We start from the raw sequence: 21247 nt of genomic DNA on the forward strand, positions 1-21247 counted from the left end.
ACAAATAGTTGAGTTTCTTAAACCCCCCTGCCTCTGTCCACCTAGCAGTAGAAATGGGTATGCCACAATCGAGCAGCAAGGTGTGTGTGGTGGGTTAAAGTTTGGGTACTCCTTCCTCTTCTAAAACACCTGCCCAATGTGGAAGAGTAGACCAAAATATCGTCTAAAGGGACTCTCTAGAACTTGGTCTTGTAGAAATTCTTCCTGCCACCAGAGTTATTAAAAAGCAATTGCAGAATTGTGCCACCACTCAAATATCGAAATTGTTTTGACAGAATATTCAAAGAATGCTGCTGCTCACGATACAGGCTGCTGCTGGATAACCAGGGTTTGAAACCTGGCACCCGCCAGTGATCAAAGCGGGTTCTCTAGTCTAGCAAGTTAAGGATCTCAGCCCAGTTGGCATTGACTCTGTAGTGGCAAAGCATTTGCTGCTGGCAGAAAAGAAGATCTGTGGCGTACGGCAGTCCTGTCGTCAGCAAGCCAGGATGTGCACGAGGAGGATCTCGGGGAAATGTCACAGAGGGGCCCACCAGAACCCGCTAGTAGGTTCCAGAAAGGGGGCGTGGCTGGGGTGGAGCGAGTCCACGTGACAGTGTAAGAGAGGCCCCTGTGGGGCACCTTGGGGCTGTGTTTGGAATGTGAACCCCGTTGTGCTGCTGTAGTCCATCGTCGCCATTCTTCTCATCGTCATCTCCGTCTCCACCATCTCGGAGCGCCGCTAGTCAGGCAGCCTACCGTCTTTCCTGGCTGAGTAGCGTCGCCATATAATAGATGGTCGAAGTATTAAGTGTGTTAATTCCGTCGGTGCTCGTTAATAAATAAGTCCTTCCAAGTCTTATCGTCTCCGAGTTAGTCACTACATCTGCACAAAATAACCCATCACATGGCTGTAATGTGGTTCTACACTTAATTTGGATAATTTCCATCTATAAGAAGAACATTGTTTCGACCAACGTTACTCCTACTTAAAGAACAGGTGGGAAAGTCCTGCTTTGTACTATGCGGACCAGAGGGCACTTGCAGTGTACTCAGAATTAGCTCTGTGATATCAGCTTCAGTGGGCCATTTTCCAACACTAGGCTTGCAATGGTCTGCTAGAGACACTAATGGATAATTGGTTCCATGGCAGGATGGCGACATCCCAACCCGGGTTAAAATTTGGGAAAAATTCGAACATGCGGGTTTATGAATCACATACGTTGCAGTTGTATTATCACTCCAGTGGTTTTTCGGCATGTAGGTAGGGTAGATGTGAAGTTTAATAACATTGTGTACCCGTCCTTTTTAACGACAAAGTAAAGATTCAGAGTGGATGTACATCCACTATCGTTACTATCCACATACAAATATGTATGTGGATAGTAAGCTTGTGTACCGTACCACGTCGTTGTCCACTCATTGACATGCTAATTTTTTTCTCTGCCCCCTCCCTCTCTCCGCCCCCGCCCCCTCTCTATATTTAAGGCCCCGTCACAGCGACGACCTCTCTATTTGTGCCGATACGTGTTCTCTCTCTGTGTATCTTTATGATGTCTGTCTGCTTATATGTCTGTCTATAGTTTTCTGGTTAGATTTTTGTTGCTATTTCTTTTATACCTGATGATGATTGCTTGTGTTGCAATCGAAACGTCGTAGTATGCTATTATTTAATTTATTATTTTATCTTTATACGTGACTTTACCGAAAGAACCGAAGAATAATTCCTGCAGTCACGAAAGCTCCAAAATTAAGATTAAATATAAAACACACCCATTGCATGGAATTGTCCAAGTGTCCAACAATGTCATTACGAACAACGTGAGATCGTCAAATCTGGGGGGAGCATTAAGGATCGCAGCGTTGATAGATCAGTGTCTCTCACACAGACACTCAACCAGAAGCATGTCGACACACACACAAAGACCAAAAAAACCCATATAGCCTTCGTGAGACTTTTGGAACAAGTGCTGTTAGCAAGCACAAAACCTTTGTTCACGACTTGGCCTATCAAGGATTTTGCGTTCAATTGTAATATTTTTTTACATTTACAATCCACATATCAATCAACATAGTTTATCTAATCTGCCCATTGTAATTAAATCTTAATATGTATGTACATCCCACTGCATAATTGTACGCTTCCGTTTGAATAAAGATCTACATCTCCATGCATAAGTCCGTGCTTCCTGTGAATTTGCTAATATTCACCCGACAATGTCCTCTAAACTGCTGCAAGTGTAGTAAGTATCAGGAGGCTTGACGACAGGGTCGGAGGCACACTTATTTATTGACACCAACTTGTGCACAGTAATGGGTACACACAATACTTAAGGGGGTATCGTCCCCTTCACTCGGCTACAGGGATACACAACTTCTAACCCCGCTAACCTATGCCCAAATCCTCCACTACGGAGCTAGGGGAGGCTACCTATCCCAGCCCTGGTCAAGCTGGGATCCCGGCACCCTGAGTCTCCAGACCGGCTCGTCAGTCTGGGCTCTCGGGGCCACGCCACCGGCTTGCCCTGGTCGGCCCTGATAAGGACAGCGAGCCAGGGGAGCTCTGGGGCCTATGCTAGCTGGTCTTCCGTCTTCGCTGGTTAAAGCTGATACCCCCCGACCTCGAGCCCTCCGGCTCACCACCTTTTATAGTACTCGGCCCCCGGGAGGGGCCCGTGGGGGATGCAGGTGCGGACGTCGGTGTGAGCACCTCCTATGTGTACGGCCCTAACCACGCCCCTTGTGTTTGTTGGCCATCTGCTCCCATACACAATTACACCTCTACATCACCCTCCCCCCTGTACAGCTCGCAGCCGTCCCCGGCTGCAACAAAATCAGAATAAAGGTGCATCCCTCCTCAAACCCGTGTGTGCCTCGCGTAATTTTAACAAGAACAATGACAACCATAACAACAACAACAACAACAAGAAACAGGTAGAAGAAGAAAGAAAAGAAAAAATATAACCCGGCGCACCCTCCCGAATAAATACCCCATTCCGTAAAACCACCATATATATACATGCGCCCCAGGCGCCTCTCCCCCCTCGTCCGCAATGGCCCCCCAACGGCTGACCTCACAATAGTCTGCGCGTTTTGGCGCGCGTTCTCGCGGCGGGCCCGTCACAAGGGCCCGTCTCGGCCTGCTCAGTGGCGGTTGTTGACGGTCCGGGTGGGAGAGAGTCTGGTGCCGCTGCCGAGCGACCCCCGACCCCCCCGGGGGGGGTTGGCGGTCGCGGAGCCGTCACTCCAGTTGCACCTGGAGATGGCACAGTTGATGTCAGGTTAGGCGAGAGCAGCGACGTCGGGGAGTCGGCGGACCCCTCACACGTTTGGCCATGCGTGCGTGTGTGCGAACCACGGGGCGGCGCAATGAACGGTTTCAACCTTGAGGGGTGCACGTACCACCGACGCCTCCCCCATTTGACGCGTACACATTGCGGCCGCAAGACCTGTACGACCTCCACGGGCCCCCGCCACGGCCGTACCAACTTTGACGAGGTCGCCAGCGGCACCTGGGGACAGTGCAACCATGCCCTGTCCCCTGGTTTCCATTTGAACACATGTACCCGCCCCAGCCGAAGCCTCTCGTTCGCCTGCTGGCGGAGTTCAGAATTTTGCACGGCCGCTTCCCGCACCTCAGATAATTTGCCGATATTAAATTTAACGTGTTCGGACAATGTAGACTTTGCCTGAGGCGCCGAGAGCTTCAGCTGGGTCGTCACAGGGGGGTTAGCCTCGCGGCCATACATTAAAAAGAAAGGGGAAAATCCGGTGGCCGCATGGGGAGCCATCCTGTAGGCTTGCAACAAACCGGCAATGCGAAGGTCCCAATCTGTCTGGGATTCTGATACCTGCTGGGACAGCATGGACGTGATGGTCCGATGCAGCCGTTCCACCATCCCGTCAGTTTGTGGGTGATACGGGGAGGTCCGAATTTTCTCCGTAATCAAGAGGTCGCACACCTCGCGGAGGAGTTTCCCCGAAAAATTCTTACCCTGGTCAGTAAGCAGCCGTTCCGGAGCACCCTTGTCGAGGACATAGCCCTGGACAAAGGCCTCCGCGATGGCTGCCGCCGACTGGTTGGCCAGGGGCCAGACCATAGGCCATCTCGTGAAGTATTCGACCCCTGTCAATAAATACCTATTCCCCCTGGGTGTAGCGGGAAATGGCCCGAGAATGTCTAGAGCAACGAGCTCGTTAACCCGGGAAACCTTTATGGACTACAGCGGAGGGTTGGACCCCCTTGCAGGTGGCTTCTGCTGCGCGCATTGCGTGCACGACCCCAGGAGATCCCCCATGTCCTTTGCCATGCCCAGCCAGAAGAAATCGAGCTGGAGCGTGGCAAAGGTCTTGTGAACCCCCAAGTGCAGAAGCCGCTCATGAACAGCCCATACCACCTTACCCCTTAATGCTGCAGGCACCACGAGCCGTTGGCGGCGGGATTTTCCGTCCCAGTGCATTAAAAGACCCTGGAACAACCCCCACGAGTCAACGTTCGCTACCCCCTGACCAACCCCCCCAGTGCGACGGCGCAGAGCGAGGAGGGAGTTGTCCTCCATTTGGAGGCGTCCCCATTCCACGACCGACAACCCCAGCAACAAATCCCTCACTTCTTGCTCGATAGGACCCGAAGCCGAAGGCGCATCGGCGGCGGCCACGAGGACCGAATCGGTGGAGACGTTCGGGGGCCTACAACGCCCCGAACCCAAGAGGCAAGCGCACTCCGAAGTGGGTGGCAACCGCGACAGGGCATCAGCGTTCGTGTGGCGGACGCCCTTACGATATGTGGTGACAAAGTCGTAGTCTTGGAGAATCTCCAACCATCGAGACAACTGGCCCGATGGTTGTTGAACCCACAGAGCATACTGTAGAGCCGCATGATCTGTACGGACGGTGAAACGCCGACCGTACAGATACGGGCGGTACTGCTGAATGAAATAAACAATTGCCAATAATTCCCGACGGGTAACGCAGTACCGTTGTTCTGCTGGAGACAGTACCCGACTACCGTAAGCCACCACATGCTCTACGCCCCCAACGAGCTGGGACAGCACGCCCCCAATGCCCGTGTTACTTGCGTCTGTATCGAGCAAGAAGGGTTGTGAGAAATCGGGGTAATTCAACGGCGGAGCCTCCACCAGGGCATTCCGGAGGGCGTGAAAAGCAGCCTCCTCCTCCGGCCCCCAATGAAACCTGACTCCCTTGGACGTCAAGGCATGCAATGGTTTCGCGATCGTAGCGAAGTCAGCCACAAACCGCCAATAGTACGACGCGAACCCAATGAAACTCCTGACCTCTCCCACCGAGGTGGGAGTCGGCCAGGAGCTGACGCATTCCGTTTTGGCGGGATCAGTGGATATCCCCGAGCGCCCAACAATGTGACCCAAATACCGCACCGATTCGCGGAGCAAATGGCACTTCTGCGGTTTAAATTTCAAATTGGCAGCCCGCATTTTGAGAAAAACAGCACGCAACCTCTGGAGGTGTTCCTCGAAGGATTTGCTAAAGACGATGACATCGTCCAAGTAAATTAAACACGAATCCCATTGCAAGCCTGCCAAGACCAGTTCCATTAACCGCTGAAAAGTTGCCGGCGCAGAACGTAAGCCCATCGGCAAGCGGTTAAATTGGAAGAGACCTTGCTGTGTACGAAAAGCAGTCTTAGGTTTTGATTCGTCATCCAGAGGAAGCTGCCAGAATCCAGATAGTAAATCGAGGGTGGAAAAGAATCGCGCCCCCGCCAAGGCATCGAGCGACTCATCCATTCGAGGAAGCGGGTACGCATCTGCCACAGAAATTTTGTTCAATCGCCGAAAGTCGACACAAAACCGCAGTGAGCCATCGTGTTTTTTCACCAAAACGATCGACGCGCCCCACGGGCTGTTGGAAGGGGAAATGATATCGGCGGCTAGCATGTCATCAACAGCCGATTTGACATGATCCTTTTCGGCGGGGCTCAACCGAAAGGGATTTTGGCGGATTGGCGCGCTGTCACCCGTGTCAATTTGGTGTCGCAGCAATTTAGTACAACCAATATCAAATTTGTGTTGACTAAAAACGTCGGCAAATTCGTTCAGGAGAACTCGCAGCTGCGCACGCTGCGAGTCGGACAGGTCCACTGATCCCGCGCAAAGCGCATCCAGCCATCCGTCATCACAGTCCGAATGCGGTCACGACGGAGGATCGGTGTTTACCTGACCCACGAGTGGTTCCTCATAGGGTACCGGCGTTGCGTGTGCAAGCACGGTCCCTTGAGGAACCACGGCCGTTCGCGATCCTACATTAAGGACTGCAATGAAGGGGTCCCCATCCCCTTTCACCATGGTCTGAGCCGCTAGCAAATCGGGTCCATTGACCCCGGCCCGAGATGGTCCCAACAAGACCCCCCGATCCGCAACTCCTTCAGCAAACGGCCGACGCAACCTAAGAGGGACGAGCATCTGCGCCCCCGGGGGTACGCGCACAGTTTTTGTCACGAGCGCCTGCACGGTGGCAAACGCCCGACGCTCCGTGGTGGGGGAAGACAAAAATGTAACACGTCGGCCCGACGGGAGCTCGATGCACCCCTGGTCAATCAAGATACGAATGGGCATTTTGGCCAAGAAATCCGTCCCCAACAGGCACGGAACCGCGAGTGAGGAGGAAACCAAAACAGGCCCGGATAATTTAATGTCTCCAATGCAAATTTTGGCGCGGATTTGCCCAATAATGCCCAGCGAGCCCCCGTTAGCAGCATAGCATGGCACGTCAACGGGGAGCAAGGGACGACTTTGAACGGGAAGGATGTTATAAATCAAATCAGATATAATGGTCGCCGATGCCCCTGTGTCAATTAAAATCCGCACCTCTACCCCATCAATATGACCGACCACAACCGACGATCCCGCCGACGCTGCAACGACACGATGGGCGAGCTCCGACCACTGACCCGGTTGGAGCGCTCGCCGCATTTCAGAACAAACGGGCGCAACGGCCGGCGATTTTCGAGCCCTGTTCAGTTGAGCGCGTGAGTGTGTGTCGGATGTGTGCATGGGCCAAACGTGTGAGGTGCCACGACTCGCCGTATTTCTCTGCTGGAGCTTGGGTGGAGACGGCGCGGCGTCCTGACGAGGTGTCGCCCCACGCTGACGGGGAGCCCGGCATCCTGAAGCAACGTGGCCTTGCAGGCCACAGTTGTAGCAGCGTGTGAGCGCCCCAGATGGCCTGGGCTGCTCCTGGCGGCTCGGTCCATTCCGAGCCTGTGGTGCCGCCGATCTCCATTCCTCCCGCCGCTCCACCCCGCAGACCTCCTCCGATGGGAGGGTGGTGGCCGCCATGGCATGGCCGGCCACCCCCTTGGCGGCCTTGCGACGCAGGGACCGCAAGCCCCCGTGGATGTGGCGCGCGACCAGCAGGGACGACATCTCTGCGTCGTCTTGAGCCAAGACGGCGACGTCCAGCTCATCAGCGAGTAGCAGCAGCTTTTCAGCCACCATGGCGTCCACTCCCTCCTCGTCCATCCGCGGAAAAGCTGCCTTTGCCAGGGCCAGGAGAGCCATCCGGAAGGCCAGGGGCGATTCGTTGGCGCCCCGATGCCGATCGTGGAACAGCTGCCTGCAGTCCGAAGGCGGCCCATAGACGGCTGACAGCAGATGCCAGGGCGTCGTTGTCCAGCATCGCCGGCAGCGCGCGTAGTGCCTCGGCGTCCGTCCAGTTCGCCATCTCTTGATGAGCGATGAACCGCCTTTTGAAGCCGTCCCAGTCTCCGTCCGCACCCACGAATTCTTTGAGAGGCGGCAGTCGCTGCTGTAATGCGACGTCCGTGGCTGCGGATCGCGCTCCGTCGCTCCCAGCAGATGTTACAGTGTGGGCGGGCTGCGAGCATGGCATCGCCGGTCGCTCTTATGTTGACGCGCTGGCCGGTGCTGATGATGTCACGGCTTGTGCTTGGCCCTCAGCAGTCACCTGACGCGGGCCGGCCCCGCCCTCTGCCCGCACTGTAGTGATGGCGGGAAATTTAACCGCGAGCCGCGTCGGGGTGGCAGGAAATGTCACCGCGCGTCGGCTGCTGTCGTCGTCCCGCGCAGCCCCTCCAGCCCCCAGCCGCGTGATCTCTTCCAACGCGGCGGCCGCAGCGTAGAGCAGCTCCGCCAGGCGGGAGTGAGCCAGCCGAAGTCTCTCGGCCGACGCATCCCCCCCTTCCTGTCGTAGCAGCGCGGGTGTACTCGGCCCCGGCTGCTCCGATCCGACCTCGGCCATCTCTGGTGGCGATTCGGCCGCGGTGTCCTCCATCTCCGACTCCCTGGTACGTGTCGTCCCTCGTGTGTCCATCGTTGAACGTTTTACTTCTGACCCCAGATGTAGTAAGTATCAGGAGGCTTGACGACGGGGTCGGAGGCACACTTATTTATTGACACCAACTTGTGCACAGTAATGGGTACACACAATACTTAAGGGGGTATCGTCCCCTTCACTCGGCTACAGGGATACACAACTTCTAACCCCGCTAACCTATGCCCAAGTCCTCCACTACGGAGCTAGGGGAGGCTACCTATCCCAGCCCTGGTCAAGCTGGGATCCCGGCACCCTGAGTCTCCAGACCGGCTCGTCAGTCTGGGCTCTCGGGGCCACGCCACCGGCTTGCCCTGGTCGGCCCTGATAAGGACAGCGAGCCAGGGGAGCTCTGGGGCCTATGCTAGCTGGTCTTCCGTCTTCGCTGGTTAAAGCTGATACCCCCCGACCTCGAGCCCTCCGGCTCACCACCTTTTATAGTACTCGACCCCCGGGAGGGGCCCGTGGGGGATGCAGGTGCGGACGTCGGTGTGAGCACCTCCTATGTGTACGGCCCTAACCACGCCCCTTGTGTTTGTTGGCAATCCGCTCCCATACACAATTACACCTCTACACAAGTTTGGAGGATTAAACAACAACTTACAGTCTGAAGAATCAAAATGATGTTGTCCAGTTTAATTTGGACTAAGAGGTGCAAATTTATACTTTACTGACTTTGTTTTATAAATACATTTAAGGACACTCGTGATGAGCGGGGTGCTTCTAGAAAACGAGGTTGTTTTGTTATAATTTTTGTCAAAAACTTTGAACAATCATCCGAATGGTTTAGCGTGGATTATAATAAAGTTACGCAAAAAAAAAAAACAATTGTCACCTTTTGGTCTGTAACATACGACCTTCGGTGTGTATATACACCAGTGTGTTTGTGTTCAAAATTTTGCGCGTGTTTAATATTTTGGACGTGTTTTTACGGTAATTCCATTGAATATTGAGGGGTTACCAGCCTCTCGCACCCGTCCAAATACCTCGTGGGCAGCTGTGGTGGCTACGAGCCTTCCCTCCGGGACATTGCTCACATCCACCGCAGCGTTACCGTCCGGCACCGTCAATGAAGGAAGGGAGTTGTTTTTGCAAAACTTTACTCGTGGCAGGGGAATGGCAAAAAATAGGGAGTGCCTCCTTCTAATCAACAAAAAACAAATTAAGGGGGCGTGGGAGCGTGGCGTAAGGTGTGGAAAGCTGTAAGTCACAGGTATCATTCGAATTGGGTCAATGACACCAGCACACAAATGGTGGGGTCGTTTGGAATGATGTTGCATTAATGAAATATGAATTTCTCGACGTTTTATTTCATCATCTTTAAATTAAATTTTTGTTTTAAGAATTTACAATCTGCATATCTAGCAACAGAGCTTCGCTAATCTTGCCATTGAGCTTAAGCCTGAATACATATATATTCATCTCACCCATAATTCACATTCATTTGCTAATATTCACCCTGCAATATGCTGCAAAATGCTGCCAGTTTAAATGCGTTACGAGGGAAATGCAGACTGAAGCATTAAAATTGTGATTTGGACTTTGAGGTGCAAGTTTATACCGTGCTGACTTTTATAAATATATTGAAGTTCTTGTGTTGATATGAGCGCTACAGAACAATCAAGGTGATTTGTTTAATTTAATCCACGCAAATTATTACGATTGCTGTCATACACTTTTAATGATAATCGACATGGTATTGCCTGTAAGCGTGTGTGTATTTACACTGCTGTGTAAGTACACTTGACTTTGACTCGTGTGTGTACGTGTTTGTTGTAAGCATTGTACAGTTAACGGACGCTCAGATAACTTTAAAAAATCCGATTTTTATTAATCTGCAAAAAAATATTGACGTTAATATTGCTGTACATGCACACTCGCGTGTGTGTAGAGGTAGTGTAGTGGTTAGCGCACAGCTCAATTTTCGCTCACGTTAAATTCATGCTCACGGCCAACACCAGCGACGATTATCTGAACAGTATGTAATTTAATGTTGGGTTTGTCGATGGCAGCATATAGAACGGGGTAGACCCGTGTGATGTAAGGGGGAAAAGTTTGACTGGAAGCATATTATATTTTTTGCGACAGAGAATTGTAATGTATTACTTACTGTATGTAGCTTAGCTTATTGGAGAGTATATTTAGTATACTGATGATACTATGTAGTTTATACTTTAGTTTTTTACGTGGTTGTTTAGTTACTGCAGCTAGATACTATTAACATTCCTTCCCTTTATTAATGCTACCCCTATCCCCTCCCTTTGATGCTGCTAATCCTGCATAAATGCACGGGCATAATATGACTTTGAAACCCCCCGCCCACCTCCTACGCATTTCACAAGTAGTACTAATCACTAACTTGCATATGCTAAATTCCTCTTGATATGCAAATTAATTTGTCAAGGCGCTCTTCCCCTTACAACCCAGCTTAAATATACGCTCCAAGCGTGGTGGTGTTTCATTCAGACACTGTCTCCCCGACAGACCTGGTCTTCACCTGAGGACGGCTGTGTGCGTTGTGGCCGAAACGTCGTGAGAATTATTTTATTGTGTTTTATTTTTATTATTTCCCTTATAAGTGACTTTACCGAAAGAACTAAGAAGATGATTAATCGATGCTTACGTGTTTGATTTGAGAATATTTTATAACTGTTGCATTCCTGAAAGTGATATAAATTTCCTAGTTTGTTAACCGTTTGACCAAGCGAATTGATAAAAACATTTAATGCGAGTTTTACTGTTAATATTCTTGCAAATCAATACAGACCTGATTTGTTTTTAAACATGGCTGATCGTACGTTATTGCTACCATATCCTTCCTTAAAAAAACACGGACGAGTAGACATGTACACACGAGTGTGCATCCAAACACTGCTGCATTTAAAAAGCGGAGTGCATATGTAGTGGTGGTATTGACGTGCGCCGACTGTGACAGTGATGGATCACGGGGCGGCGCGGGGTGCGGGGTTGGGCACGCGTTGTGGGCGTGGTGTGGACGCGCGCGCCGGGAGTGACAGATGACGGGGCGGCGCGGCGTGGGTGGTGAGGCACGATGAGATGTGGGAAAAGAGGATCGTAGCCAGCGCCCAGCGATTGGTCGAATAAGTGGGTGCTCGCAGCGACGTCCGCAGGTGGGGTATAAAGGGGGACGCGCGAGAGCACTCGGGGAGAGTTACCCAGTTGAAGACCCGAAGACGGAGCTGAAGACCTAGTGCCCCGAGACCCCTAGTCCCGCCGTCCTTGTGGGGACCGGGGCCCTGTGTGGCTCGGAGGCGAGGCTGTGGGACCCGGGGTCCGACGCCCCCGTGGGTCGGGCTGGGGACCCACAGTCGAGACGGATACCCCGGGCAGGGAGTGTCCCGAGTAGCTCAGTGGCGTTAGTCGCCGAGTAGCTAAGTGGATGTTGGTCATCCGAGTAGCTCAGTGGCGTTAGTCGCCGAGTAGCTAAGTGGGTGTTTGTCACCCGAGATACTAAGTGGATGTTGGTCATCCGAGTAGCTCAGTGGGCGTTAGTCGCCAAGTAGCTAAGTGGGTGTTTGTCACCCGAGATACTAAGTGGGTGTTTGTCACCCGAGATACTAAGTGGGTGTTTGTCACCCGAGATACAAAGTAGGTGTTAGTCACCTGTGAACGAGTTTGATAAAATAAAGAGTGTGTTACCCGTGAAGTCGTCTCCCGCCGAGTTACTACATTACACATACACACACGAGTGTGCATATACAGGGTGTATATACAGATATACAACGCAGTGTACATACACAGCAGTGTACGCACACAAGGATTGCGTTCCACTGCGAACACGCACGATTGTACATACATATGCACACATACGTGTACGTACACACTCGAGTGCTCGTCTTGTTGTGGTGTTTCCTATGTTGTGGTTTATGGTATACTTAAACGCAGAAGTACAAAATGTGCAGTTCACACCTATGCACCCTTAGCCCATTGATTGTGATGATGATGAATAACATATTACTAGATCTAACAAATAAACGAATGTACACGTTACAACTAAAACAATAAATATGCTCATCGAGTTTTGATTTGGATTGTGCGGTTAAATACTGTAAATAGCTATTCAAATTCATTGAGATTGCACATTCAGCAAATTCTAATGCGGCCACAATGCGATTCTAAACACGTTCCGTCGGAGTGGGCAGGTAGGAACTTGGTTGGACAGCACATTCGTGCACGACAGAAAGCTCGCGGTCACGTGATGCACTTCAACCAATCCCTGAACGTACATGTTCGGGAGGGGCGATGCACGACAGACAAATAATCCCTGGTGGGCAGTGTGAAACTGTTGCTCCTACCTGTATAATTGCACTCGTTGAGTTATCCTTCAGCGATGAGGACTCCATACCGATTTTCTTCTCACCCACTCCGTTCGACCACCACTCGGCAGGTCACAGCAATTTTCTCTCGGCTTCCTCCACGCACTGTTCAAATTTGGAAGTCCATCTTACGGTTTTAATTCTAATTATCTTGCTAATTTCTATAAATATTTTGATTTCACACTTGATGATGATTGCTTGTGTTGCAGTCGAAACGTCGTGATAATTTTGTTTGATATTTTTATTATTTTATTATTTCCCTTCTACGTGACTTTGCCCGAAAAAAACAATAATATGAATGCCATAAACATGTTAACTCTTATGTACTACAACTTTGATTGTCGTGCTGTTCATTGCTGACCGTATGACATGTTGGTCTTCTGGATCTATGCTCAGCAACCATAACGAATGAAAACAAGCAGACGTTTTGTGCAGGCCACGCATATTCCTTCGAGCAAAATTGTTTACTGGCAAAATATCACCTCGTGGAGATGCCGGGGATTGAACCCGGGGCCTCACACATGCGAAGCGTGCGCTCTACCACTGAGCTACATCCCCATGGTGGCTCTACCTGGGCTCAGTTCCACCTCGTTACGGGGTGAAACGTCGTCATCAGCTTCTTCCTCTCCCTCGTCACCCCACTCACTCTCCTGTTGGCCCTGGACCCTGTACACTTCGAGTCTGCACAGAGTCCAAGCAAAATGTATTTCTTTGAAAGAAATAGAAATAACAAGCATACATGTGGATCGATACTATGATGCTTTCCCAATTTATTTATTATTGGAAATATTTAATTCGGAAATACAAAAGTGTTTTGGATGCTTTTAAGCACTGGTTTTCAGCTCCGAAATTTTAAGTAAACCATTTGCATCGCTAGTTATACAAATAGCAAGTTCCTGAAATCAACACAAATTCACCCTCAGGTATCGTTCATATAGGATTATACTGGTAGGAAGCACCTGGTTCCACCAGCCCACAGGGGATTATTGTGTGGAGAGGGGAGGGTGGTGAGGGGCTGGGTGGGGGAAGGTGGGGTGGGGAAGGTCTGGTCACCCCGTGGTGCCCTTATAAAACTCAACGTTTAACCGACTCACGCCGGCTTGTGCCCAACCTCACTGTTGGCCATATTTGCGAAATACACCACGCCGCCGTTGACCCTGGCCATTGACCGAGTAAACCAACGTTCCTTCCAGCTCCCTCTGCAGGAATCTGTTTACGAGAGTTCATGTGCACCCCGATTACAGGGACATGGACACAGCCAATTGATTTTGAAAATCAACCTTTGTTGGAAACATAAATAAATAAATAAACTTCCAACATGGATTCCAGATATGCTAATTTTCTCTGCCCCCTCCCTCTCTCCGTCCCCGCCCCCCTCTCTATATTTAAGGGACCGTCACAGAAACGACCCCTCTCTCTGTGCCGATATGTGTCCTCTCTCTGTGTCCTTGTGATGTCTGTCTGCTTGTATGTCTGTCTATAGTTTTCTAGTTAGATTTTTGTTGCTATTTCTTTTTTTATGCCTGATGATGATTGCTTGTGTTGCAATCGAAACGTCGCTATTATTTTAATTTATTATTTTATCTTTAGACGTGACTTAACCGAAAGAACCAAAGAATAATGGATTCCAGATCCAACATGGAGATTCCGGGGATTGACCCCAGGGCCTCACACATGCGAAGCGTGCACTCGACCTCTGAGCTACATCTCCATTCTGGTTCTACCGGGGCGCAGTTCCACCTCGGTGCGGGGTGAAACTTCGTCATCAGCTTCTTCCTTTCCCTTGTCACCCCACTCACTCTCCTGTTGGCCTTAGATCCTGGACACATCGAGTCTGCACAGAGTCCAAGCAAAATGTATTTTTTTGAAACAAAAGAAATAACAAGAATACATGTGGATGGATACTATAATGCTGTCCTAATTAATTTATTCTTGGAAATCTTTAATTCGGAAATAAAAGTGTTCTGGATACTTTTAATCACTGGCTTTCATCTACAAATGTTTAAATAAACCATTTGATCACTGTGTGCATCGCTAGTTATAGAAATAGCAAGTTCCTGAAATCAACACAAATTCATCCGAAGGTATCGTTCATATAGGGTAATATTTACGAGAGTTCATGTGCACCCCTATTACAGGGACATTGACACAGCCAATTGATTTTGGAATTCAAACTTTGTTGGAAAAAATATTTAAATAAAAGCTTCCGAGATGGAGATGCCGGGGATTGAACCCAGGGCCTCACACATGCAAAGTGTGCGCTCTTCCACTGCGCTACATCCCCACCACGCTGGCAGCCAGCCAGGTAGCCAGCCCCCTGAACTATCGGCCCCTCCCCTTACCCCCCCTTCCTTAGGCCCCTCCCCTGAACACTTCCCCCCTTAAGCCCCTCCCCTGACCCCCCCTCCCTTAGGCCCCTCCCCTGAACCCCCTTCCCTTAGGCCCCTCCCATGACCCCCCCTCCCTTAAGCCCCTCCCCTGACCCCCCTTCCCTTAGGCCCCTCCCCTGAACACCCCCCCCCATATCCTTAGGCCCCTCCCCTGACCCCCCCTTAGGCCCCTCCCCTTACTCCCCCTCCCTCAGGCCCCTCCCCTGAACCCCCACCCCCCTCAGGCCCCTCCCCTTACCCCCCCTTCCTTAGACCCCTCCCCTGACCCTCCTCCCTTAGGCTCCTCCCCTCTCCGTACCCGGCAGTAGGTCTCCACCAATCAAAGAGCTGTTTATGTTATATATTTATTTATGCACGACAGACAGACAGTCAGACAGACAATAAATCCCTGGTGGGCAGTGTGGAACATTGTTCCTACCTGTAAAACGAATTAAGGGGGCGTGGGAGCGTGGTGTAAGGTGTGGAAAGCTGTAAGTCACAGGTATCATTCGAATTGGGTCAATGACACCAGCACACGAATGGTGGGGTCGTTTGGAATGACGTTGCATTGATGAAAGATTAAGTTCTCGACGTTGCATTTCATGAACTTTACATTCAATTGTTATTTTTGGAAATTACAATCTGCAAATCTAGCAACAGAGCTTCGCTAATCTTGCCATTGAGCTTAAGCCTGAATACGTATATTCATCTCACCGCATAATTTGCATTCATTTGCTAATATTCGCCCTGTAATATGCTGCAAAATGCTGCCAGTTCAAATGCGTTACCAGGGAAATGCAGACTGAAGAATTAAAATTGTGATTTGGACTTTGAGGTGCAAGTTTATACCGTGCTGACTTTGTTTTATAAATATATTGAAGTACTTGTGTTGATATGAGCGCGACAGAACAATCAAGGTGATTTATTTCATTTAATCCACGAAAATTATTACGATTGCTGTCATACACTTTTAATGATAATCGACATGGTATTGCCTGTAAGCGTGCGTGTATTTACACTGCTGTGTAAGTACACTTGACTTTGACTCGTGTGTGTACGTGTTTGTTGTAAGCATTGTACAGTTAACGGACGCTCAGATAACTTTAAAAAAATCCGATTTTTATTAATCTGCAAAAAAATATTGACGTTAATATTGCTGTGCATGCACACTCGCGTGTGTGTAGAGGTAGTGTAGTGGTTAGCGCACAGCTCAATTCTCCCTCAAGTTAAATTCATGCTCACGGCCAACACCAGCGACGATTATCTGAACAGTATATAATTTAATGTTGGGATTTGTCGATGGCAGCATATACAACGGGGTAGACCCGTGTGATGTAAGGGAAAAAAAGTTTAGCTGAAAGCATATTATATTTTTTGCGACAGAGAATTGTAATGTATTACTTACTGTTAGTAGCTGAGCTTATTGGAGAGTATATTTAGTATACTGATGATACTATGTAGTTTATACTTTAGTTTTTTACGCGGTTGTTTAGTTACTGCAGCTACATACTATTAACATTCCTTCCCTTTATTAATGCTACCCCTATCCCCTCCCTTTGATGCTGCTATTCCTGCATAAATGCACGGGCATAATATGACTTTGAAACCCCCCGCCCACCTTCTACGCATTTCACAAGTAGTACTAATCACTAACTTGCATATGCTAAATTCCTCTTGATATGCAAATTATTTTGTCAAGGCGCTCTTCCCCTTACAACCCAGCTTAAATATACGCTCCAAGCGTGGTGGTGTTTCATTCAGACACTGTCTCCCCGACAGACCTGGTCTTCACCTGAGGACGGCTGTGTGCGTTGTGGCCGAAACGTCGTGAGAATTATTTTATTATGTTTTATTTGTATTATTTCCCTTAAACGTGACTTTACCGAAAGAACCAAGAAGATGATTAATCGATGTTTACGTGTTTGATTTGAGAATATTTTATAACTGTTGCATTCCTGAAAGTGATATAAATTTCCTAGTGTGTTAACCGTTTGACCAAGCGAATTGATAACAACATTTAATGCGAGTTTTACTGTTAATATTCTTGCAAATCAATACAGACCTGATTTGTTTTTGAACATGGCTGATCGTACGTTATTGCTACCATATCCTTCATTAAAAAAACACGGACGAGTAGACATGCACACACGAGTGTGCATCCAAACACTGCTGCATTTAAAAAGCGGAGTGCATACACACACGAGTGTGCATATACAGGGTGTACATACAGACATACAACGCAGTGTACATACACAGCAGTGTACGCACACAAGGGTTGCGTTCCACTGCGAACACGCACGATTGTACATACATATGCACACACATACGTGTACGTACACACTCGAGTGCTCATCTGGTTGTGGTGTTTCCTATGTTGTGGTTTTTGGTATACTTAAATGCAGAAGTACAAAATGTGCAGTTCACACCTATGCACCCTTAGCCCATTGATCGTGATGATGATGAATAACATATTACTAGATCTAACAAATAAACGAATGAACACGTTACAACTGAAACAATAAATATGCTCATCGAGTTTTGATTTGGATTGTGTGGTTAAATACTGTAAATAGCTATTCAAATTCATTGAGATTGCACATTCGGCAAATTCTAATGCGGCCACAATGCGATTCTAATAATTATAGTGCAATTCAAATCCCTCACCCCCAGTTCGCATTTCCGTCTCTAGGTTCGCATATGTAAACATATGACATCCATACATACGAGTATCATGGGATTATTATGTAGGAGGTCATAGAATGAATCTAACTCATTTGCCTTGCTTTCATCCCTCGACTGATATTCATCTTCGGTGGATGCATGAGCAACCACCACTCCTCGCCTCCCGTTGATTGGGAGGTGTGCCCACGGTAGCCTGAGGCTGAGAGCTTTCCACACCTTACGCCACGCTCCCACGCCCCCTTGATTCGTTTTTTTCTCAGAAGAAGAGCCCGCTGTTGTTTGGCATTCTCCAGCCACGAGTAAAGTTCTGTAAAAACAATCCGCTACCTCATCGGCGGTGCCGGACGTTAACGCTGCGGTGGATGTGAGCAATGTCCTGGAAGGAAGGCTCGTAGCCACCACAGAGGCCCACGAGGTCTCTTGACGGGTGCGAGGCGCTGGTAACATCTCCATATTCAATGCAATTATCATTTAAAAAAACATCCAAAATATTAAACACATACACACGAGTTTAACACGTAGGATTTCGGGACCAATATCATCCATAATAGAGGTTGTTAGGTTAGATCGCGGAAGTATATAAATGTGTCTTTAAAATAAAACATTAAATAAATGCATGCCGACAATGGGCAGCATACTTCAATAGAGATTACCGTTGGTAGGGCTATTAAATTAAACACAAAAGACAGGAAGGACACGTTCAAAGGGCTCGCATAATGCACACGCTTAATGTACATTGCCTCAGTAATCCCACGCCCACCCCCACATTGTTCAAGAGCGCAGCTGCGTGGTCAACACATATATGCTTCTATTTAAAGAACGAAACAGTGAGACTTCCCAAATCTGGCTGTCGACTGATGAAGCTAGTTTTAATTACGGACGAAACGTCGTACTCAGATTGTAAATATTGTGGTTTGGCTCTCCAACACACCGGTATGCTGTACTAGTGGCAAATTTGCATGTTCTGTTTACGTGACAACCCTAACTAGTTGGCTTTGTCGGGTGGTGGCGGGTTTCAACGACACATTTATATATTTAAGCGATCTAACACACAAAACCTTTAATATGCACATGATAATAAACCACGCTTACAAGCTAAACCATTCAGATGATCATTTAAAGTTCATGGCAGAAATTATAATATAAGATGCTCTTTTCTAAAAGCACCCCGCTCATCACGATTCTCCTTAAATATATTTATGAAACAAAGTCAGTACAGTATAAACTTGCACATCTTATTCTAAATCAATCTCAAGATCACCAATTTTGATATTTCAGGCTGCATGTCGCTTTATAATCCTCTAAACTTGCAGCAGTTTTGAGGACATTGAGGGATGAATATTAGAAAATTAACACGAATCATGGAATTATGCAGGGAGATGCACATCCTTATTCAAACGGAAGTGTACAATTGTGCAGTGAGATGTACATACGTATTATGTTGCTAGATATGCGGATAGTTAATGTAAAAATTAACAATTGAATGCAAAGTCCATAATAGGCCAAGTCGAGAACAAAGGATTTTGATGCTAGAGCGAAGTTATAAGGGGCTTAAAATCAGACCTCAAAGTCATTTCGAGAGGGATTTTGCTGAGGATAGACGCTCTACTCACCGCTCTGCAGATAACCCTTCTTCCACGAGACCAGCCTGGCGAGCACGATTGCTTGGCGACTGGTTGGCGACTTCGCTTCGGGAGAGTTCGTGGCAATCTCTTCAGTCGGGTTACAGGGACATCGATACGCCGTGCATCCACAAGTAAGTGTCTTTGTTAGTGGATAAACTGGTAATCGCGTGTGTAGTCCGACTTACTGTGTCGCGGTTAGACGTTAGTGAGAGTTGCTTTTTGGCGATTTGAGCCAGACATCCACGCAGCTTAGAGGGTGCATTTAACTCTCAACAACGCCCGCGACTGTTACTCTGCTCTGAAGAATCAGTCACATGGAGCAGAAAAACTCTCCACAGCGGCACGCACACACTGGCAAGAAGCGGTTCAATTGCTCCGTGTGTGGGAAGACATTTTCACTGAAACAAAATCTTCACACTCACCAGAACACACACACGGGTGAAAAGCCGTTCAATTGTTCTGTGTGTGGGAAGGCATTTGCAGATTCATCAACTCTTCGCAATCACCAGAAAACACACACGGGCATGAAGCCGTTCAATTGTTCTGTGTGTAGGAAGGCATTTGCAGATTCATCAACTCTTCGCAATCACCAGAAAACACACACGGGCATGAATCCGTTCAATTGTTCTGTGTGTAGGAAGGCATTTTCACTGAAACAAAATCTTCATCGTCACCAGAAAACACACACGGGCGTGAAGCCGTTCAATTGCTCTGTGTGTGGGAAGGCATTTTCAAGGAAGTCAGATCCTCACACGGTCATCACCCCGAAACAAGCATGAGAAGATCCGCAATGATAGGGAAGTGAAATCAAAAGGTGAAAAACAAAAGTCCTGAAAAAAATCCATCTTTGGAACCTATGCATGGTGGATCCTGAGAGATGCGTGGATGTAGTGGATGTAATGAGTCCAGACGACAATTCCTCTTTAGACCCCATGCAGTTGGATCCTGCGAGATGGCTGGATGTACTGAGCCCTGACGCCAATTCTTATTTCGACCCCATGCAGGTTGATAATGAGAAATGGCTGCTGGAGTGGCTGGATAATCAAAGTATTGAGTACTTCTGTTAAAGTCCTGGAATGTGCACGTTTGTGTCTCTGTTAGATCAATGTATTAGTTGCAATTGATTATATCAGTGATTTCCAGCACTACTCCAAGCTAGTGTAATTATTTTAACAAAACTGTTTGATTGCTCTGTGTGTTGGAAGCAGTTTCACAGTCAGCAACACTTCACAGGCATCATCAAACAAAGAGTAAAAATGTTGTCATGAGTCCTAAACAAAATTCCTCTTTCGACCCCATGCAGTTGCATCCTGAGAGATTGCTTGATGTAGTGGAGTGCCTGGAGAGTCATATTCGTGTCTCTTATATATATATGTCGGTGATTTCTAGGACTTCAAGGGAGAGTGATGTTGTGAATGCACTATAATGTGTTCAGATGAATGTCTTCCTTTGAAGTTCCAGAAGAGTTCACTGATTTCAGAATGACAACTATTTTATACTTCGATAGATACATTGCCTCGTCTCGTCGTTGGATCATCGGGGCTGTTAAATGTGTGTTGTTTATTGTAGAAGGTGTGTTGTCATCTTCTCACAACAATTTTATACTTTGGACGAATGGCTTCAAGCGAAAAGGACGTCAAAGGGGAAATCGACGTTTACGTGTTTGATTTTAAGAATATATTTTAACTGTTTGAGCATGCGTATTAATAAAGATTTCGATACGAGTATCAACGTGAGTTTTCTTGCAGATTAATAAAGACCTGATTTGTTTTTAAAGATGGCTGATCGTACGTTATTGCTACCATATCTTTCATAATCAACGTTTTTGGGTTTAGATCGCGTTATTTATAAATGTGTCGTAACCCTCCACCACCCGACACGGCCAATCAGTAAAAATGTGTCACGTTGACAAAAGACAAATAGTTCACTGCTTTAGCCCACCGGT

The 21247-nt window shown here is 48.3% G+C and overlaps 2 non-coding genes across 2 annotated transcripts; both read right to left on the minus strand.

The window, feature by feature from the left end:
- Positions 1-13112: 13112 nt before the first annotated feature.
- Positions 13113-13184, minus strand: TRNAA-CGC (transfer RNA alanine (anticodon CGC)). The gene has a single exon. It is a non-coding gene; the product is annotated as a tRNA-Ala (tRNA).
- A 1654-nt stretch (positions 13185-14838) lies between these two features.
- On the minus strand, positions 14839-14910 carry TRNAA-UGC (transfer RNA alanine (anticodon UGC)). Its single transcript has one exon. It is a non-coding gene; the product is annotated as a tRNA-Ala (tRNA).
- Positions 14911-21247: the final 6337 nt, after the last annotated feature.

The sequence above is a fragment of the Lampetra planeri genome, chromosome 82 (genome assembly GCF_965212315.1).
Source record: "Lampetra planeri chromosome 82, kcLamPlan1.2.h2, whole genome shotgun sequence".
Taxonomy (NCBI): domain Eukaryota; kingdom Metazoa; phylum Chordata; class Hyperoartia; order Petromyzontiformes; family Petromyzontidae; genus Lampetra; species Lampetra planeri.